Source organism: Eschrichtius robustus, chromosome 5 (genome assembly GCF_028021215.1).
Source record: "Eschrichtius robustus isolate mEscRob2 chromosome 5, mEscRob2.pri, whole genome shotgun sequence".
In the NCBI taxonomy this organism is placed as follows: domain Eukaryota; kingdom Metazoa; phylum Chordata; class Mammalia; order Artiodactyla; family Eschrichtiidae; genus Eschrichtius; species Eschrichtius robustus.
The window spans coordinates 70,455,852-70,478,201 of record NC_090828.1 but is presented as its reverse complement, the minus strand read 5'-3'; the positions used below and the strand labels follow the sequence as shown (position 1 = coordinate 70,478,201).

Genomic DNA, 22,350 nt, shown 5'->3' with positions numbered 1-22,350 from the left:
AGATATCTATGTGGCTTGTTCCTTCACTATCTTCAAAATCACCTGCTTGAGGACTTTCCATCTAAAATTTCAACTCTCTTCTCTCTCTTCCTTTTTTCAGTCTAAAATATTATATAATTTATTTATCTTTTTAAAAGTAAGATTTATTGAAGTATTATTTACATACAATAAAATATGCCTCTTTTAAGTGTACCCTTCAATGAGTTTCAACAAATGGATAACACTATAATTGGAAGATACAGTATTTCCCAAAGTATTTCCTCATGGCCCTTCATAGTCTGTCTCTCACCCCAAGCCCCAACCCCTGACAATCACTGATGTGATTTCTGTCTCTAAAGTTTTGCCTTTTTTAGGATGTCACATAAATGGAATCATAGAGTGTATAGCCTTCGGTGTCTGGCTTCTTCCACTTATCATATGCTTTTGAGATTTACTCATTTTGTTGCATGCATCAATTTATTCCTTTTTATTGTTGGTCAGTGTTCCACTGTATGGATGTACCACAAATTGCATATCCAACCACAAGCTGATAGATGTTTGGGTTGTTGCTACTTTGGAGCTATATTGCTTCACATGCAGGTCTTTACTTGGCCTATGTTTTCATTTTCTCTTGGGTAAATACCTAGAAACAGGATTGCTGGGTTATATGAAAAGTGTATATTTTAACTTTATAAGAAAATTCCAAAATGGTTGTACCATTTTGCACTCCCACCAGCAGTGAATGAGTGTTCCTGTTGCTCTGCATCCTCATCAGCACATGGTATTGTGCTTATGTAGAGTGATACCTCTATCTATTAGTCTAATTTATTGTGTGTTCCCCTGCTAGAGTGAGTTCCTGAGGGAAAGGGATTTAGTCTGTTTTGATCACTGCTTTCCCAGTGTTCAGATCAGTTTCTGGCACAAAATAGATAGATGTTCAATGAAAATTTGTTGAAAAAATAAATGAATGTTGAATGAATATCACCTCTATGTAGAATTTGTACTAAGGCTCAGAAGGGTTTATGGCTTACCCAAGTAGAAGAACTAGAGCTAAAACCCAACACATCTAACATTTAGTCAAACAGTTTTGGCAATGTACCACATTATAGGCCACTGGTTTGACCAAATTAATTTCTATTATTATTATTTTTTAAATCGTCACCTTTTTTGACCAGGATTCTTTATTTATTTATTTATGGCAGTGTTGGGTCTTCGTTTCTGTGCGAGGGCTTTTTCTAGTTGCAGCAAGTGGGGGCCACTCTTCATTGCGGTGCACGGGCCTCTCATTATTGTGGCCTCCCTTGTTGCGGAGCACAGGCTCCAGACGCGCAGGCTCAGTAATTGTGGCTCACGGGCCTAGTTGCTCCGCGGCATGTGGGATCTTCCCAGACCAGGGCTCAAACCCGTGTCCCCTGCATTGGCAGGCAGATTCTCAACCACTGCGCCACCAGGGAAGCCCTAATTTCTATTATTAATATTTAGAATATGAGGGAACTTGGATAAATTTTATTTTATTTAAGTCTCTTAGATATTATCTTCAAGCAGTTTAAAATTTATCACAGGAAATTAAAAATATAAAAATAGAGGGATTTAAAACATAAATATTTGAATAATATTAACATATGCAGTAAAATGGATTCTTATTTTAGAGTTCATTAGAGCATAAAAGTGCTTATTTTGATTATAATGATTCCCTGTAAATACGTATTTGACAAGAAGGGAAAAAAATCTTGGCTAGAGATGAATTTTGTTGTATCACATTGAAGCCCACTTCACTTTGTTATTTTTAAGAAACTTGGTAATAATTTGGATTAAAAGATAGGAATCTATACCAATATCCTAGTTAGTTGCTTTGGGTAAGCCCCTAAGAGCAGCCTTCTAGAGACAACGTCTTAAGCCTCAAAAATACACAGGAAGTACATGTGAAATATGTAGGGAATAAGAGCTCTGGGAGGATACCTACCAAACTTATAATACTTTGGGGATAGAAGAAAAGACTGAAAACAAAAGGCTTGTTCTCTTTGTATATTTTGGAGTGTTCAACTGGCATTGTGTGGATACATTATTTTGTAATTTCTTTCTAAGAATAAGTTTTATGAGAAGCAGACCCACAGATACAGAGAACAAACTAGTGGTTACCAGTGGGGAAAGGGAAGGGGGGAGTAGCAATATAGGAGAAAAGGGTAAAAGGGGTTATTATAGGATTATATGAAATCATGTGTGTGAAACTTTTGAAAACTGTAAAGCACTATAGAATTTAAACAGTCTTTCATTCAATTAAAAAAAAGTTTTATTATGGGAAATAAAGTCTTTTGGCAAGCCATAGAATGAGGTGATTAGGGCCAGGTGGTGCTCATCAAATCAGTTCCTGTGTAAACAAATTTATTTTCCATTTCAGGAAAATAGCAACTTACAAAACTCAAAGGAAGAATAGAGCAAAATGTCTAAGGTATAATAAGTAGATTTGCCATTCTGTTCTTAAATTCTCTTATTAGGCTCATTCTTTCAACATCTATTGCTTTTCTCTGAATTGTGTTAGCATTGATAGTGTGAAAATGAATATGGTCTCCACTCTAAAGGAGCTCAGTGATTAACAAGAAGAGACTAGAGATGTGCTTTGTACATAGTGGCTGCACACAGAGAATTTGTTGAATCAATAATGAGGAGGGAGCTAGAGGCAATGCATAGTCAAATCATTGCAACCTGGCATGGTAAGTATTTATACTAGACATATGTTTAATGGTCCAGGAGAAGCAGTAAAAAACTACCTTAATTTATCACTCTATCTCTGTTGTACCTGTAACTTGAGTTTCTTATATGTGGCATATCTGTTTTTCTCTCTCTTCATTATCTCTGCATGAGCAGGTCATAATTAGAGTTGAGGGCACCAAGGTAGATAGATGAAATCCTGGGACCAGTTGGCAAAGAGTCTTAAAAATTGTAATGAGTTTTATTGTAAAAGATCATTGGGGGTAATGACAAAGCTCTGGGAATAATTATGTGATAATAGATTAGAAGGTGATCATAGGAAGCAGAGCAAAGAGCAGTACCCTTGGTATGGAATGTTTAAGTCCTGATTATTGACTGAGACAATGGTAATGAGAAGAAAATAAACAAACTGGGGAAAAAAAGAAAGAAAAGCAAAAATTGGCAAGGCTTTATTCATTCATTCAACAATTAATTATGGAATGCCTTATAACTTATATGAGCAATAACAAAAATTTGCATACATGGCTTTATTTAAGCCTCACAATAATCTATGGTATAAGTATTACCCCTCAGGCGATCAATCTGAAGCTCCAATAAGTTAATTAATTTGCTCAATAGCCCAGAACCAGTGAATGGTAAATGAGAGTCAAACTCAGGTATACTTTTTTTTAAATTAAAATGTAGTTGTTTTACAATATTATATTAGTTTCAGGTGTACAGCATAGTGATGCAATATTCTTATAGATTATACTCCGTTTAAAGTCATTAAAAAATAATGGCTATATTCTCTGGTGCTGTACAACATATACCTGTTGCTTTTTTTTTCTTTTTAATTTTTGAATTTTATTTTATTTACTTTTTTATACAGCAGGTTCTTATTAGTCATCAATTTTATACACATCAGTGTATACATGTCAATCCCAATCGCCCAATTCATCACACCACCACCCCACACCCCCCGCGGCTTTCCCCCCTTGGTGTCCATACATTTGTTCTCTACTTCTGTATCTCAATTTCTGCCCTGCAAACCGGTTCATCTGTACCATTTTTCTAGGTTCCACATATATGCGTTAATATATGATATTTGTTTTTCCCTTTCTGACTTACTCCACTCTGTATGACAGTCTCTACATCCATCCATGTCTCAACAAATGACCCAATTTCGTTACTTTTTATGGCTGAGTAATATTCCATTGTATATCTGTACCACATCTTCTTTATCCATTCGCCTGTCGATGGGCATTTAGGTTGCTTCCATGACCTGGCTATTGTAAATAGTGCTTCAATGAACATTGAGGTGCATGTGTCTTTTTGAATTATGGTTTTCTCTGGGTATATGCCCATTAGTGGGATTGCTGGATCATATGGTAATTCTATTTTTAGTTTTTTAAGGAACCTCCATACTGTTCTCCATAGTGGCTGTATCAATTTACATTCCCACCAACAGTACAGGAGGGGTCCCTTTTCTCCACACCCTCTCCAGCATTTGTTGTTTGTAGATTTTCTGATGATGCCCATTCTAACTGGTGTGAGGTGATACCTCATTGTAGTTTTGATTTGCATTTCTCTAATAATTAGTGATGTTGAGCAGCTTTTCATGTGCTTCTTGGCCATCTGTATGTCTTCTTTGGAGAAATTTCTATTTAGGTCTACTGCCCATTTTTGGATTGGGTTGTTTGTTTTTTTAATATTGAGCTGCATGAGCGGTTTATATATTTTGGAGATTAATCCTTTGTCCATTGATTCGTTTGCAAATATTTCTCCCATTCTGAGGGTTGTCTTTTCGTTTTGTTTATGGTTTCCTTTGCTGTGTAAAAGTTTTAAGTTTCATTAGGTCCCATTTGTTTATTTTTGTTTTTATTTCCATTACTCTAGGAGGTGGATCAAAAAAGATCTTGCTGTGATTTTTCTCAAAGAATGTTCTTCCTATGTTTTCTTCTAAGAATTTTTTAATGTCCGGTCTTACATTTAGGTCTCTAATCCATTTTGAGTTTATTTTTGTGTATGGTGTTAGGGAGTGTTCTAATTTCATTCTTTTACATGTAGCTGTCCAGTTTTCCCAGCACCACTTATTGAAGAGACTGTCTTTTCTCCATTATATATCCTTGCCTCCTTTGTCATAGATTAGTTGACCATAGTTGCGTGGGTTTGTCTCTGGGCTTTCTATCCTGTTCCATTGATCTATATTTCGATTTTTGTACCAATACCATATTGTCTTGATTACTGTTGCTTTGTAGTGTAGTCTGAAGTCAGGGAGTCTGATTCCTCCAGCTCCGTTTTTTTCCCTCAAGACTGCTTTGGCTATTCAGGGTCTTTTGTGTCTCCATACAAATTTTAAGATTTTTTGTTCTAGTTCTGTAAAAAATGCCATTGGCAATTTGATAGGGATTGCATTGAATCAGTAGATTGCTTTAGGTATTATAGTCATTTTCATAATATTGATTCTTCCAATCCAAGAACATGGTATATCTCTCCATCTGTTTGTATCATCTTTAATTTCTTTCATCAGTGTCTTATAGTTTTCTGCATGCAGGTCTTTTGTCTCCCTAGGTAGGTTTATTCCTAGGTATTTTATTCTTTTTGTTGCAGTGGTAAATGGGAGTGTTTCCTCAATTTCTCTTTCAGATTTTTCATCATTAGTGTTTGGAATGCAAGAGATTTCTGTGCATTAATTTTGTATCCTGCAACTTTATCAAATTCATTAATTAGCTCTAGTAGTTTTCTGCTGGCATCTTTAGGATTCTCTATGTATAGTATAATGTCATCTGCAAATAGTGACAGTTTTACTTCTTCTTTTCCAATTTGTATTCCTTCTATTTCTTTTTCTTCCCTGATTGCCGTGGCTAGGACTTCCAAAACTATGTTGAAAAATAGTGGTAAGAGTGGACATCCTTGTCTTGTTCCTGATCTTAGAGGAAATGCTTTCAGTTTTTCACTATTGAGAATGATGTTTGCTGTGGGTTTGTCATATATGGCCTTTATTATGTTGAGGTAGGTTCCCTCTATGCCCACTTTCTGGAGAGTTCTTCTTATAAATGGGTGTTGAATTTTGTCAAAAGCTTTTTCTGCATCTGTTGAGATTGTCATATGGTTTTTATCCTTCAATTTGTTAATATGGTGTATCACATTGATTGATTTGCGTATACTGAAGAATCCTTGCATCCCTGGGATAAATCCCACTTGATCATGGCGTATGATCCTTTTAATGTGTTGTTGGATTCCGTTTCCTAGTATTTTGTTGAGGATTTTTGCATCTATGTTCATCAGTGTTATTGGCCTGTAGTTTTCTTTTTTTTTTGACATCTTTGTCTGGTTTTGGTATCAGGGTGATGGTGGCCTCATAGAATGAGTTTGGGAGTGTTCCTTCCTCTGCAATTTTTTGGAAGAGTTTGAGAAGGATAGGTGTTAGCTCTTCTCTAAATGTTTGATGGAATTCACCTGTGAAGCCATCTGGTCCTGGACCTTTGCTTGTTGGACGATTTTTAATCACTGTTTCAATTTCATTACTTGTGATTGGTCTGTTCATATTTTTATTTCTTCCTGGTTCAGTCTTGGAAGGTTATACCTTTCTAAGAATTTGTCCATTTCTTCCAGGTCGTCCATTTTATTGGCATAGAGTTGCTTGTAGTAGTCTCTTAGGATGCTTTGTATTTCTGCAGTGTCTGCTGTAACTTCTCCTTTTTCATTTCTAATTTTATTGATTTGAGTCCTCTCCCTCTTTTTCTTGATGAGTCTGGCTAATGGTTTACCAATTTTGTTTATCTTCTCAAAGAACCAGCTTTTAGTTTTATTGATCTTTGCTATTGTTTTCTTTGTTTCTATGTCATTTATTTCTGCTCTGATCTTTATGATTTCTTTCCTTCTGCTAACTTTGGGTTTTGTTTGTTCTTCTTTGTCTAGTTCCTTTAGGTGTAAGCTTAGATTGTTTATTTGAGATTTTTCTTGTTTCTTGAGGTAGGCCTGTATAGCTATAAACTTCCCTCTTAGAACTGCTTTTGCTGCATCCCATAGGTTTTGGATCATCGTGTTTTCATTGTCATTTGTCTCTAGGTATTTTTTGATTTCCTCTTTGATTTCTTCAGTGATCTCTTGGTTATTTAGTAACGAATTCTTTAGCCTCCATGTGTTTGTGTTTTTTACCTTTTTTTCCCTGTAATTCATTTCTAATCTCATAGCATTGTGGTCAGAACAGATGCTTGATATGATTTCAGTTTTCTTGAATTTGCTGAGGCTTGATTTGTGACCCAAGATGTGATCTATCCTGGAGAATGTTCCATGCACACTTGAGAAGAAAGTGTAATCTGCTGTTTTTGGATGGAATGTCCTATAAATATCAATTAAAGCTCTCTGGTCTATTGTGTCATTTAAAGCTTCTGTTTCCTTATTTATATTCATTTTGGATGATCTGTCCATTGGTGTAAGTGAGGTGTTAAAGTCTCCCACTATTATTGTGTTACTGTCGATTTCCTCTTTTACAGCTGTTAGCAATTGCCTTATGTATTGACGTGCTCCTATGTTGGGTGCCTATATATTTATAATTGTTATATCTTCTTCTTGGATTGATCCCTTGATCATTATGTAGTGTCCTTCCTTGTCTCATGTACCATTCTTTATTTTAAAGTCTATTTTATCTGATATAAGTATTGCTATTCCAGGTTTCTTTTGATTTCCATTTGCATGGAATATCTTTTTCCATTCCCTCACTTTCAGTCTGTGTGTGTCCCTAGGTCTGAAGTGGGTCTCTTGTAGACAGCATATAGATGGGTCTTGTTTTTGTATCCATTCAGCAAGCCTGTGTCTTTTGGTTGGAGCACTTAATCCATTCACGTTTAAGGTAATTATCGATATGTATGTTCCTATGACCATTTTCCTAATTGTTTTGGGTTTGTTTTTGTAGGTCCTTTTCTTCTCTTGTGTTTTCCACTTAGAGAAGTTCCTTTAGCATTTGTTGTAGAGCTGGTTTAGTGGTGCTGAATTCTCTTAGCTTTTGCTTGTCTGTAAAGCTTTTGATTTCTCCATCGAATCTGCATGAGATCCTTGCCAGGTAGAATAATCTTGGTTGTAGGTTCTTCCCTTTCATCACTTTAAGTATATCATGCCACTCCCTTCTGTCTTGTAGAGTTTCTGCTGAGAAATCAGCTGTTAACCTTATGGGAGTTCCCTTGTATGTTTTTTGTTGTTTTTCCCTTGCTGCTTTCAGTAATTTTTCTTTGTCTCTAATTTTTGCCAATTTGATTACTATGTGTCTTGGTGTGTTTCTCCTTGGGTTTATCCTGTTTGGGACTCGCTGTGCTTCCTGGACTTAGGTGGCTACTTCCTCTCCCATGTTAGGGAAGTTTTCGACTATAATCTCTTCAAATGTTTTCTCGTGTCCTTTCTCTCTCTGTTCCCCTCTGGGACCCCTATAATGCGAATGTTGTTGCGTTTAATGTTGTGCCAGAGGTCTCTGAGACTGTCCTCAGTTCTTTTCATTCTTTTTTCTTTAGTCTGTTCCACAGCAGTGAATTCCACCATTCTGTCTACCAGGTCACTTATCCGTTCTTCTGCCTCAGTTATTCTGCTATTGATTCCTTCTAGTGTAGTTTTCACTTCAGTTATTGTATTGTTCATCTCTGTTTGTTTGTTCTTTAATCCTTCTAGGTCTTTGTTAAACATTGCTTGTATCTTCTTGATCTTTGCCTCCATTCTTCTTCCGAGGTCCTGGATCATCTTCACTATCATTATTCTGAATTCTTTTTCTGGAAGGTTCCCTATCTCCACTTCATTTAGTTGTTTTTCTGGGGTTTTATCTTGTTTCTTCATCTGGTACATAACCCTCTGCCTTTTCATCTTTTCTATCTTTCTGTGAATATGGTTTTTGTTCCACAGGCTGCAGAATTGTAGTTCTTGCTTCTGCTGTCTGCCCTCTTGTGCCCTTGTTGCTTATTTATTTTTACCTAGTAGTTTTTATCTCTTAATCCCCTATGCCTATCTTTCCCCTCCCCACTTCATTCTCCCCACTGGTTAACCACTAGTTTGTTCTCTATATCTGGGAGTCTGTTTCTGTTTTGTTATATTCATTCATTTGTTTTATTTTTTAGATTCTACATATAAATGAAAACATAGAGTATTTGTTTTTCTGTGTCTGACTTATTTCACTAAGCTTTAGGTCCATCCATGCTGCTGAAAATGGCAGAATTTCATTCTTTTTTATGGCTAAGTGATATTCCATTTTATATATATATAATTTTCTTTTTCCATTCCTCTGTTGATGAACACTTAGGTTGCTAATATCTTGGCTATTGTAAATAATGCTACTGTGGACATTGGGTGTGTGTATATTTTCAAATTAGTGTTTTTGTTTTTTTCAGATATATACCCAGGAGTGTGACTGCTGGATCATATGGTAGTTCTATTTTTAGATTTTTGAGGAACTCCATACTGTTTTCCACAGTGGCTGTACCAATTTACATTGCCACCAACAGTGCAAGAGGGTTCCCTTTTTTCCACACCCACGCTAACATTTGTTATTTGTAGACTTTTTGATGATAGCCATTTTGACAGGTGTGGGTGATATCTCATTATTGTTTTGATTTGTATTTCTCTGGTAATTAGTGGTGTTAAACATCTTTTCGTGTGCCTGTTCGCCATCTGTATATCTTCTTTAGAAAAATGTCTATTCAAGTTTTCTGCCCATTTTTTAATCAGGTTGTGTGTGTGTGTGTGTGTGTGCATGTTTCTTGATATTGAGTTGTGTAAACTGTTTATATATTTTGGATATTAACCCTTTATCAGTCATATCATTTGCAAATATCTTCTCTCATTCAGTGGGTTGTTTTTTCGTTTTGTAGGTTCATTTGGTTTTAAAGCCCATGAACTTTTTTTCTATGATAAAAAAATAAAAATAATAGTAAAACTTCAATTTTATTATAACTCCTTAAGGGCAGTAACTGTCATATGTTTCTATGTATTCCCCATAGCACTTAACATAATACTCTGTACAAAATAATTTTAACCTGTTAAACCATTGAATGAACAAAGAAGACTACATGCTATGTTCCAGATACTTGGGTGTAAAAGTAGCACCATAGATGGGTCTCTGCCCCAATTGAGCATATTATCTATTGAAAGACTTAGACATTAAATATTACACAAATAATTATTTAATTATACTTGACATAAATGCCATCTCATAAAGGTACAGAATGCCATGAGAGTGAGAAATACTTCCAAAGTTATTTGTATTTGGAGGCCAAGGAGAGCCTATAGCTATTTGAATGGAGATAAGATTCTGATGAGAAAAAGTTTAAGAAAAATTTCATGGAGAAAGTATTTATGTTTTAGTTTTAGCTAGTAGTGGTGGTGTTTTGCAAAGTTATTTTGCACATTTTTGAAAAGCTATTTTCTTCATAATATGTTATAGCTATAAGTTTAAATAATTTATTAGAGAGAAAAGTATTAAGTACTTACAGAATCTCTTCTCAGAATAAAATCTGAAACATGGAAATAGATGTATTCATAAGAGACTGCATTATTTAAATAGTCATCTTAATAGAAACAAATTAAAGGTTTAGTAATAGAAGAATGAGTAAACTGTGTCATATCCATTAAAAATGATGGTTATGAAGAGTAATGAGCAAACAGAAAATACTTACATTATAGTTCTATATAAAAGAGATTAGAAATGCTCATATGCTCATAAAAATGTTGAAAATATACATAAGAATTACTGAAAGATATATACCAAAAAATTACAGTTATTGGTGGAAAGATTCTGAGAGATTTCTTTTTCATTTTTTATTTTATAAATATTCTGTAGTGTGGTTTTATTATTTTTGAAATTCAAAATACTTTATGAAAAAGAAAAATGAATAGGCATAAAAACATGTTTGGCTTCTATAGATACATCATAACTCTCTGATTTTATGCCTTATGTTAATACCTAACTTGCTACACAGCACTCTTAAGGTGATTTAATCATTAAAGAGACTTAAAAAAAAATCACAAATCATTACTGTTCAGCATTCACAGAAAGGTACTAATAATAACTACAAAGGCAAAAGCAGAGCATCTGCAACCTAGGGACTAAAATTAGTAATAATGTTGAAGGGAGTTCTACCAAATTATGTTTTCTAGAAGGCAGCCATAGGCTCTTCTTGTGTAAGGAAGACTGATCACCTCCATTAGCCTTGAAACAAAAGCAAAGACTTCTGGATGCAGGCATTTAATTATAATGTTTATCTAATCATTCTGTAGCCATTTATATAATTAAGATGGCTTAGAACATACTTTTCTTTGGGCAGTAAAGGGTAGTAGAGGTTGTGTTTGGTGACGAGTATATTTTAAGCCAAAGAGTCCAACACTAATTATGGCATTTTATACTGGTTTTTTAAAAAATGTAGAAAAAGTGCAGATACTGCCCATTCTTTTGCCTTTGAACTTTCCAATCTATGAGCTGGTGGTAGCCACAATTGTAATAACCACCACAACGATGATACCTAACACCTAATTAGCATTTACTTATGCTAGACCCTGTTCTAGGTGCTTTTACCTATATTAACTCATTTTTACCCTCATAATAACCCTATGAGGTTGATTGCTGTCACTATCCCAACTTTAAAAAAACTAAAATATAGAGACGCTAAGTAACTTGTCTAAGGTCACTCAGTTAAGTGCTTGGATTTGACTGATACAGGAACTCTGGCTGGTGAGTCCAAAGTCCAATGTCATAGGCATCAGGCTATTTTATGCACCTAAAAAATTTTTTTTTGCATTAATATTTCCATCTTATGGCCAGAGTCACTAAACATTATTTTGGAGATGTGAGTAACAGAAGAGCTATTCCAAAAGCTTATTGCTTTCTCAAGTTTTTTTTTTTTTTTCTTTTCTTTTTTATAGTTTTAGATGAAAAATATTTGGATTAAGTTCATCAGTATAGGTGAAAAAGAGGAAAGTGGGATTTTTCTCATTGTATCTTGACTTATTTATTTAGAATATCTGCTTTTGACATTTTAAGGACATAAAATCTCAGCCAAAGCCCTCTTTGAGCTACCAAGGGTTGGTACAGAGATCTTTTTCAAACTTCCTGTACAAGTGTGCAGCCTCTGAGGACTATCTGCTGAGATTTCAAATATTAGAGGTGTGGACTCAGGAAAGAATGATGATTTGGTTGGCTATACATGATATCTGTGACGTATAAATCTTTTAGGTAAAAAACATATTTTTCCTCCTTGGAATTGATTTATGGAAGAGGAATATTATTAACCAGAGATAGGCCTGACAAGGAGGCATAGGTAACTAATGTCCACCTACAGACTTAACTCTCCAAAAAAAATGTCTCTCCTATGAGCTTGACATTTTTATCCCAAATTTCTTAATACTTTTGGAAAGTCACTGTTGAAATGTAAATACACTCCCAGGAATGGAGTAACACATTACGCCACTGTCCTCACTAATACAGTGCCAGCACATAGGAAAACAGAGACCATAGCCCTGAGAGAATGGTGCACACAGCAAGCAAAGTGAATGGAGAAGTGATACTAGCCCGGTGACCAGGTTTACATGAGGCTATGAGAAAATAGGAATCTGGAAGTTGGGCAAGGGAGGTGGTGGTGGTGTAGTTGTCATGATGTGAAGGCAGGGCTGCAGGATGTTTTGGGGGGAATATCTTAAAGAAGAGGGGTCCTGAAAGGGGAAGCTGAGAAGACCATACATTAATGGTATATTACTTAATTTATTCTGGAGCCATCTCACTCTTCTGGCTATGCTAATGGAAATCGCACAGTTACATCTAGATGAAGCATATTATAGAGAAAAAAGCAGAAGTTTCAGGGTCAAGAAGACCTGGATTCAAATCTAATCATTATGGCCTTAGATGAGTTATCAAACACTTAGTTTCCTCCATCTATAAAATGTAGAAATCAAACTACTAAACTAGAAAACAAAGTGCCTTCTGCCATGCATATGGTAGCTGTATGCATATCATATCTATATGCATAAATATACAGTAGCTAAAGAAAGCATATATATGTATGTATACACACACACATACATTTATACGTAGATGTATTCATGCATCTACTACAGTGCTATCTTTCTCCCTTACTATGTTACTTCTGCAAGAAACTTGTCATATAGTCTCTATTTTACATTTTAGTTTCCTTTTATCATATGTAAATTTACTTTCACCTAATTTTCAGAATATTCAAATAATTTTCTATTAAACTATGGTGTTGGGCCTTTTTTTTCTGAGGTAAATTAGCAAAATGACCAACTTGAAGAAATTTTTTCAAATTTATTTATTTAATTTAGTTATTTTTGGCTGCGTTGGGTCTTTGTTGCTGTGCATGGGCTTTCTCTAATTGCGGAGAGCAGGGGCTATTCTTCGTTGTGGTGCATGGGCTTCTCATTGCGGTGGCTTCTCTTGTTGCGGAGCATGGGCTCTAGGCACGCGAGCTTCAGTAGTTGCAGCATTTGGGCTCAGTAGTTGTGGCGCCTGGGCTTAGTTGCTCAGCGGCATGTGGGATCTTCCCAGACCAGGGCTCGAACCCGTGTCCCCTGCATTAGCAGGTGGATTCTCAACCACTGCGCCACCAGGGAAGTCCTAACTTGGAGAATTTTAATCATTAGCTACCTGAAAAGTATTGGTGCTTGATACATCAGATTCAGGCAATATATTACTAATCTACTTTAACAAGAAAGAGACTATTGCTTCTAATGAATGATATTAACTGTTTTCTTTTTGGCAGCATTACTAGGCAATAGCTAACTATGCTATCGTTATTTAAATTCATGACAAAGCTGGGTAACGAATTGAGGCAGTTATTCTGTATGATCAGATGATTTAAGCCTGAACAGAACATAAATGTATATACCTATGCAAATATCTAAAATAATTATTCTGATCTCTGTAGCAGTTTAAATACTTGTTATGATTCTAAAAAGGGGACTTTAGGGAGCATATGCCAGTTTCAAAAACCAGGCACATGTTCACACAGCTCTAAGTTAGGGATCCCTGACCAATGAATTGGACACCATCTGTCAGCAGGACCTTGAAGTTTTAGCTGGCAGATCTTGGAGCAGCTTTCCAAGCCGATTGCTGCTTCCTCACTCCCACATGCTTAGTTAGCTGGGATTCCCAGTTGGGAAGCGAAGGCAGGTAGCATTTTGACCCTCCCCTCACCACCTTCAGTATACTTTATTCTCAGAACCATCCCCAGAGATTTAAAAGCATCGGGAATATAAAAAATATCTCTTCCTCACAAGGTTGGAGGCCTTGGACCTTACCTTGAAAAGATTTATTTTTACATTTTTTCAAATTATGACAACTTACGTAGAAAAGTATGGCAGATACCTGTTCTTTTAAAAAAATTTTTTTTTTGCAATATTTGTTACATAACAAGTGTGTAAGAATAAAGTGGTTGATATGTATTTGTTTTCTGATTATAATTTGGAACACAGGTATAAATGTCTTGGTTTCTGGATTAAATCTGTACCCTGTCATCTCCTAACCTACTAGATCTTTTTTGGAATAATAAAATGCATATCACTGGGGCCAGTATCCACAGTTCTAGAATATTCTTAGCCATCTGGTTCTGTTACAGAGTAAAGTTAGACTGGAAATAAGACAATGTTAGTAAAGGAAGCTTCCTTTGCCCACCCCACCTTCCATGGGCTCCATTTTTTGGTGTGCACAACATAGTGATTTAATGATATATATGTATATTGTGAAATGATCATCACAATAAGTTTAATAACAACATCCATCACCACACATAGTTAATATTTTTCTTGTGATGAGAACTTTTAAGATCTACTCTGTTAGCAACTTTCAAATATACAATATAGTGTTGTTAACAATAGTCACCATGTGGTCCCTTACATCCCCAGAACTTATTTATCTTATAACTAGAAGTTTGTACCTTTTGTTCACCTTCACCCATTTCACCTTTATTCTTGATGAATATTTGACTAGTTATAGAATTCTGGATTGCCAAGTGTTTTCTTTTAGCCCGTTAATGACCTCATTCCATTGGTTTCAATTTTAGCTCAGGAGAAGTCATTGTCAGTCCTACTGTTGCTCTTTAAAAACAATGTCTTTTTCCCTAGATGTTGTTAAGATTTTCTCTTTATCTTTGGCTTTCTTCAGTTTCAGTATATTTGAGCATATCCTTTTTTTTTTCTTCTAGTTTAATTGAGATATCATTGACATATAGCACTGTATAAGTTTAAGGTGTACAGCACGGTGGTTTGACTTATATACATAATGAAATGGTTACCACAATGACTTAGTGAACATTCATCATCCTGTATAGATACCAAATTAAAGAAATAGAACAAAAGTTTTTTTCCTTGTGATGAGAACTCTTAGGATTTACTCTCTTAACTTTCATATATTATATACAACAGTGTTAATTATATTTATCATGTTGTACATTAAATCTGTGGTACTTATTTATCTTACAGCTGGAATTTTGTACCTTTTGACTGCCTTCATCATCCCTACCCCCTGCCTCTGGTAACCACAAATCTGATCTCTTTTTCATGAGTTTGTTTGTTTTGAAGTATAATTGACCTACAATGCTATATTAGTTCCTGGTACAAAACATAGTGATTCAATATTTCTATACATTTCAAAATGATCACCATGATAATCTAGTTACCATCTGTCCTCATACAAAGATATTATGTAATTATTGACTATATTCCCCACACTGTATATTTCATACCTGTGACTCATTTATTTTGTAACTGAAAGTTTGTACCTCTTAATCTCCCTCACCTATTTCTCTCCTCCACTCACTCCTCTCCCCTCTTGGCAACAACCTGTGTGTTCTCTGTATCTATGACTCTGTTTCTGTTTTGTTATGTTTGTTCATTTGTTTTATTTTTTAGATTCCACATATAAATGAAATCATACAGTATTTGTCTTTGTCTAACCTATTTCACTTAGCATAATACCCTCTGGGTCCTTTCATATTGTCACAAATGGCAAGATTTCATTGGTTTGTATGGTTAATATTCCATTGTGTGTGTGGTGTGTGTGTGTGTGTGTGTGTGTATATATATATATATATATATATATATATACACACACACACACATTATCCATTCATCTATTAGTCACCACTTAGGTTGCTTCCATATCTATTCACCTATTAATTGCCACTTAGGTTGCTTCCGTATCTTGGCTATTTTAAATAATGCTGCAGTGAATATGGGGGTGCATTTTTTTAAAATTAGTGTTTTCATTTTCTTTGAATATATACCCAGAAGTAGAATTGCTGGATCATATTGTAGTTCTATTTTTTTTCCATCTCATTACTTTAATCATTTTGTCAAAATAATCTGAACATGCATAAATACTTGACTTGTTATAAGAATGTGTAGCATAAAAGTCCCTGAGACACATCCAAGAATGACTTGAAATGTATTCAGTGCAATTATTCATCATACTAATTGCCAAGGACTTGGCTCCCTTCCTTGATATTTAAGGTATGTGACTAAAAAAAGATATATAATATATATTATATAATATTCATAATTATACATTATATATAAATATATGTATGTTTATTAATGCTAAATCAGAGTCTCCCTCTCCAATGCCTGGTTTTTCTGCCACTTTACTGATGCTGTGTATGAAGTCATTTCCAGACTGTAAGGAATGTACTTACCGAGGTAAATTAGTTCTTTAAGCCCTAGGGTGCCAGTTAGTAGAATGATGGCAGTGGAACTAGAGGTCCCAAGAGAAGATGTTGTCCAACCCCCTCATTTTGCAGTTCAAGTGACAGAGGCTCAAAAGGTTTGTGACTTGCACAAGTACGGCTGGTTCTGCCACTATTACTGTAACCTTAGGCAAGTCCTTAACTGGATCTAGACTTCTGCTCCCTCCTCTGTAAAATGGATTGGTGATTGTCACAGCTAACATCTTCCAGGTGCTTCCTGTGTGCCCAACACTGTCCAGAGTACGTTAAGTGTCTTTTCTAATTCTCCCAACACCTCCATAAATTATATATGATTACCTTCAATTAGAGATGAGAATATCAAAGCACAGACATCTTAAATAATTTGCCTGAGATAAGACAATTAGGAAATGTTACAAAGCTGGTCTAGTAACCCAGGAATAACTGCCTCCAAAATTCTCAAATTCCAATTCTTAAATCCCTTCTAAGAAAACCCCGTCAGATAGGTTCTCAAATTCCTTATATCTCTAAAAGTCTAGAGCAGAGTTAACAAACTATGGCTCATGGGCCAAATCCAGGCACCGCCTTTGCTTACAGAAGTAGTTCTATTTCTAACTTTTTGAGGAATCTCTATATTGTTTTCCATAGTGGCTGTATTTACATCCCTGTCAATAGAGCATGTGGATTTCCTTTTCTTCACATTCTCACCAATGCTTGTTATTTGTTGTGTTTTTGATAATAGCCGTTCTGACAGATGTGAGGTGATATCTCACTGTGGTTTTAGTTTGCATTACTCTGGTGATGTTGAGCATCTTTTCATGTGCCTGCTGACTATCTGTACATCTTCTTTGGAAAAATATCTATTCATGTGCTCTGCCTATTTTTTAGTTGGGTTGTTTGTTTGTTTGATGTTGAGTTGTATGAGTTCCTTGTATATTTTGGATATTAACCCCTTATTGGATATATCATTTGCAAATATCTTTTCCCATTCAGTAGGTGGCCTTTTCATTTTGTTGATAGTTCCTTTGCTGTGCAAAAGTATTTTTAGTTTGATGTAGTCCCATTTGTTTATTTTTGTTTTCGTTTCCCTTGCCTGAGGAGACAGATCCAAAAAATTTGCTAAGACCAATATCTAAGAGTGTAATACCTAAGTTTTCATCTAGAATTTTTATGGTTTCAGATCTTACATATAAGTCTTTAATCCATTTTGAGTTTATTTTTTATATGGTGTCAGAAACCAGCTCAGTTTGATTACTTTGTATGTAGCTGTCCAGTTTTCCCAATACCATTATTGAAGAGGCTGTCTTTTCCCCATTGCATATTCTTGCCTCCTTTGTAATAGATTAATATAAGTGTGGGTTAATTTCTGGGCTCTCTACTCTGTTCCATTGATCTATGTTTCTGTTTTTGTGCCAGTACCATACCATTTTGATTATTGTAGCTTTGTAGTATAGTTTGAAATCAGGAAGCGTGATAACTCTAGTTTTGTTGTTCTTTCTTAAGACTGTTTTAGCTATTCAGGGTCTTTTGGGCTTCCATACAAATTTTAGAATTATTTGTTCTAGTTCTGTGGGAAATTCCATTGGTATTTTGATAACGATTGCATTAAATCTGTAGATTGCCTTGGGTAGTATGGTCATTTTAACAGAATTACTTTTTCCAGTCCCTAAACCTGGTACATATTTTCATCTTTTTTGTGTTGTCTTCAATTTCTTTATTCAGTGTCTTATAGTTTTCTGAGCATAGGTCTTTTACCTCCTCAGTTTGATTTATTCCCAGGTATTTTATTTTTTGATGCAATTGTAAATGGGATTACTTTCTTAATTTCTCTTTCTGATAGTTCTCATTGTTAGTTTCTAGAAATGCAACAGATTTCTGTATATTAATGTTGTATCCTGCAACTTTACTAAATTCATTGATGAGTTCTAGTAGTTTCTTCGTGGTGTCTTTAGAATGTTCTGTGTATAGTATCATGTCATCTGCAAACAGTTACAGTTTAATTTGTTCCTTTCCAATTTGGATTCCTTTTATTTTTTTTCCTGTCTGGTTGCTCTGGCTAGGACTTCTAATATTATGTTGAATGAAAGTGGCAAGAGTGGGCAATCTTTTTTTCTTTAATTTTTATTGAAGTATAAATGTTGCTTTACAATGTTGTGTTAGTTTCAACTGCACAGCAAAGTGAATCAGCTATGCGTATACATATATCCCCTCTCTTTGGATATCCTTCCCAGTTAGGTCACCACAGAGCACTGAGTAGAGTTCCCTGTGCTGTACAGTAGGTTCTCATTAGTTATCTATTTTATAGTTTACATAGTATCAATAGTGTATATATTTCAATCCCAATCTCCCAATTCATCCCATCCCCTCCCTTCCTCCTTGGTATACATACATTTGTTCTCTATGTGTACGTCTCTATTTTTGCTTTGTAAATAAGATCGTCTATACCATTTTTTTCAGATTCCACATATATGTGTTAATATATGATATTTGTTCTTCTCTTTCTGACTTACTTCAAGGAGTGGACATTCTTGTTTTATTCCTGATCTTAGAGGAAATGCTTTTAACTTTTCATCATTGAATATGATGTTAGCTGTGGGCTTGTCACATAGTCTTTATTTTGTTAGGGTGTGTTCCCTATGGGCTGCATTTTAAAAAGAGTACAGACCAGAAATCCTATGCCCTACTAGAGACTTTCCATGGTACCAGCCTGCTACTGAGCTTTACTTTCTTATTTTTAAATGGGGACAAAAATACCTGTCCTAGCAGTCACAAGAATGATTTGTAAATTTAATGCGATTATATCAAACTACTTTATAACTCATAACATAAACTTATATACTGTATTGAGCATCTACTAAATTCTAGGAATAGTACTGGAAACTTTGCATATGTTATGGTGCCTCTTTTAAGGCTCAACATGATCCTGCACAGTTGTTATAATTACATTTGATGTATAATGAGTTAATAGAAGCTCAAAGAGGTTGTGTGATTTTTCAGAGGTCAAATAGGCCTAAAGGGGCAGAGTCAAGATTCAGCTCAATATTACTTCCAAATAGAGACTTTGCTTTTCCTTGTACTCAGAACTAAAGCAACAGCATTATTTAATGTCCTTAAGAATGGTAAGTGTCATTAAGAAAGGAGGAAAAATCACTGAATAATCTACCCCGTAAGCAAAGCTGGCAAAGAAAACTTCCTGATAAAATCAATGCTTATATTTTAGAGCAGACCACCTGAAAACCCCTGGGCTTCAGACATTTTGAAAATAGTTTTTATGTATTTGACTGTAAAGTAAAAAGGGAAAATATAGATGTTTTAGATGCAGAAGGAATATGGTATGCCATCCCAACCAGATTCAAGCTTATATTTTTCATTAGTTTTATTCTGCTCATATTATCAAATCACAAATGATGAAACAGGAAAAACATAAGGGCTTCATTTGCTTTGGGATAACAGATGGGAAACAGCAGAAAATTCTTTTCAGAAATGCAGAAAAATAATTTTCTTCATAATAGCTAATATGCCTTCTTTAGGCATTAAGATACATTTCTGTTTATAATCTTAAGACAGCTATATTTTTACTCTTTATAAAAATCAAATCTCCCAATAATAAACAAGGTATTTCAGTACCCTAATCTTTAAATTCCATCAGTAAAAATGTAGGTATGCACCCCAGTTTCTAACCTCTTAGAACATTTTGTGCAATAGGTTTTAGTCATGGGAATGAATAATTGCTCAGGAAAGCAGCACCACTTCACGCAATATGATTTGGTAGTCAACATTCTTGTTTTCCAATAAAAGGGAAATTTCATGAATAGAAACATTGGGCTCCTTGAGATCTCACCAGTGAAGAGATTGTTTCTGAGTAGCTTCTGAGCAAATATATCTTAACAGGTTGGTTGCAGATCTGGGGTCTTCATTCCTTATAATAGCACTGCCAGACACAATCATGTTAGCCACTGTGTTTGCACAGTTATGGAGAGTGTCATGATCTACACTTCACCATTAACCTCTCTGCCAAAGGACAGGAATTGGACCCTCAACCGATGAACCTTTGGCATCATATCTTGCATAAATTTCTGCCCTCCAAACCCAGGTTCAACTGGTGTAACCAAGGCCATATCTATCTGATTAGCCCATGGTGCCAAATACTCAACTGTCCTTCCTAGTTTGATGGCAAGTCCAACCTTTGTCTCATTCTCCCAAATGTCTTTAATTAAGGCCCCTGGGTTCTCATATATATGGATTGACTCCTACTGCAGCCATTGGCTTTACCAACTGTTCCAGCCTAGAAACCATTCTGTGCATTTCAAAGAAAGGATCCTGTCGTATAGCTGCTTTTGGAGACTCTACCATAGGGTGACCCAAAGTGATGCTGTGAACAAAATACCCATTTGTTGTATCCAGGTGCAGATAATTGGCCCCAGAGACCAGTGTCTAGAACTACTCAGCCCCTGAATTGGCCAGGTTGCTGTTGAAGATGGATGGGCCAATCTTACAGCTGGACACCATGGTACTGGTTTCCAAGAGCCAAGAAGTTACATGAGTCCTCCAGCAAGATGAAGGGTTTATCCTGATTTCTTCTTCTTCTTTTTAAAAATGTGTTAGTACTTTAATCTTTGAACAGTGACTAAATTTTCATTTGAAATAATTATTCATTTTCCCAAGTGTAAATCAAAGTAAAGGCATGAGTTATATCTTTAAAGAATTTATTTTACAATAAGTTAGGTCTTCAGTTTACTTGCCTATTATTCAGATGAGTCAGAAATAGCAGTTTGCTTGGTTTTTGTTGCTTGAGTGGAGTTAACAGAAGAGCTGGCTAATTTAGTGATTTTGCTAAAATATGCAGATAAATAACTTCAAATATCTATTGATGTGCCCTTTGTTAGTAATATAAATGGGATCAAATGGCTAATAAATGTTTTTGTTCCCAACTTTCTTTCAAATGAAATTCTGTTATTTCAAATAAAATTCTTCCTTTTAAATAACATTCTGTTATATGTATGCATATATATATTTATGTTAGATGTATGCTTAATGTATATATCTACTATAATGCTAGTTTTCTCTTATTATATTACTCCTGTAAGAAATTTGGCATATTTTCTTTGTTTTGCATTTTAGTTTCCTTTTGTCATCAATACATTTACCAAATTTTCAGAATATAAAAATATTTTCCCAAATGTTTTCCCTTCAAGCTCCTATGGTGTTAGGCCTTTTTTTTTTTTTTTTTTTTTTCTTTTTTTTGAGGTAAAGTAACAGAAAGATTCATTTGGAGGAATTTCCCATCATGGGAATACACTGCCCCTTACTAGTGAACTGCCTTACAGAAAGACGTTGGCAAGTTCATATATATATAAGAGCAGAACAGTAGCAAGACATTTGTAGGCCTGCAAGCCTTGCTTTTTCACCTAATAGTTTTTCATCTAATCCTGGCACAACTGTAAAATTGGAGCCAGAGATTCGAGACAAGATATTGTAGACACAATGGATAGTTTTTGGAGGCTACTGTAGATGGATGTAATCTCTAAGCCTCCATTTAGAGGAGGATTCAAGATCGGTGTGGATACTTTAAGTCTTACTTTTTTTTTTTTTTAAACAAATAGTCATCTTATTTCAGACTATAGACATGCTGCCTGGAGCTCTATTGTTAATTTTTTGTCCCTAGACAAGTGTCTGGGTATCTTCGTTAAGTGTGGAAAGGTTATTCATATTAGAATTTGTCCTTGGATCCCAACCTGAAGCTCAGAAATCATGTCTTGGAGTGACATGCATGATAACGTAGATTAGGCATCTGTGGTAGCTCACCTGATCTGCCACCTACACTTCCCTTGGTGGATGACAGATCGAGGACCTTTCCTACCACAATTCTCTACTATGTCCACTAACTCTTCTTGCAAGACCTCTCAGTGACCTGAGTACTTTCCTTTAATGTCATTCCTTGAGACCTGGAGCTACAATTGACCTAGATATGCCTAGATCTGATATTTTCAATTAATGA

General features: G+C 35.2%; 1 protein-coding gene and 1 pseudogene across 3 annotated transcripts in view; one reads left to right on the top strand and one right to left on the bottom strand.

Annotated features, from left to right (window-relative positions):
- Positions 1-22,350, top strand: part of SLC4A10 (solute carrier family 4 member 10) — a 208,257-nt gene that overhangs the window by 123,609 nt on the left and 62,298 nt on the right. The gene's annotated exons all lie outside the window — the stretch shown is intronic.
- Positions 20,190-20,861, bottom strand: LOC137765492 (ribulose-phosphate 3-epimerase-like; annotated as a pseudogene).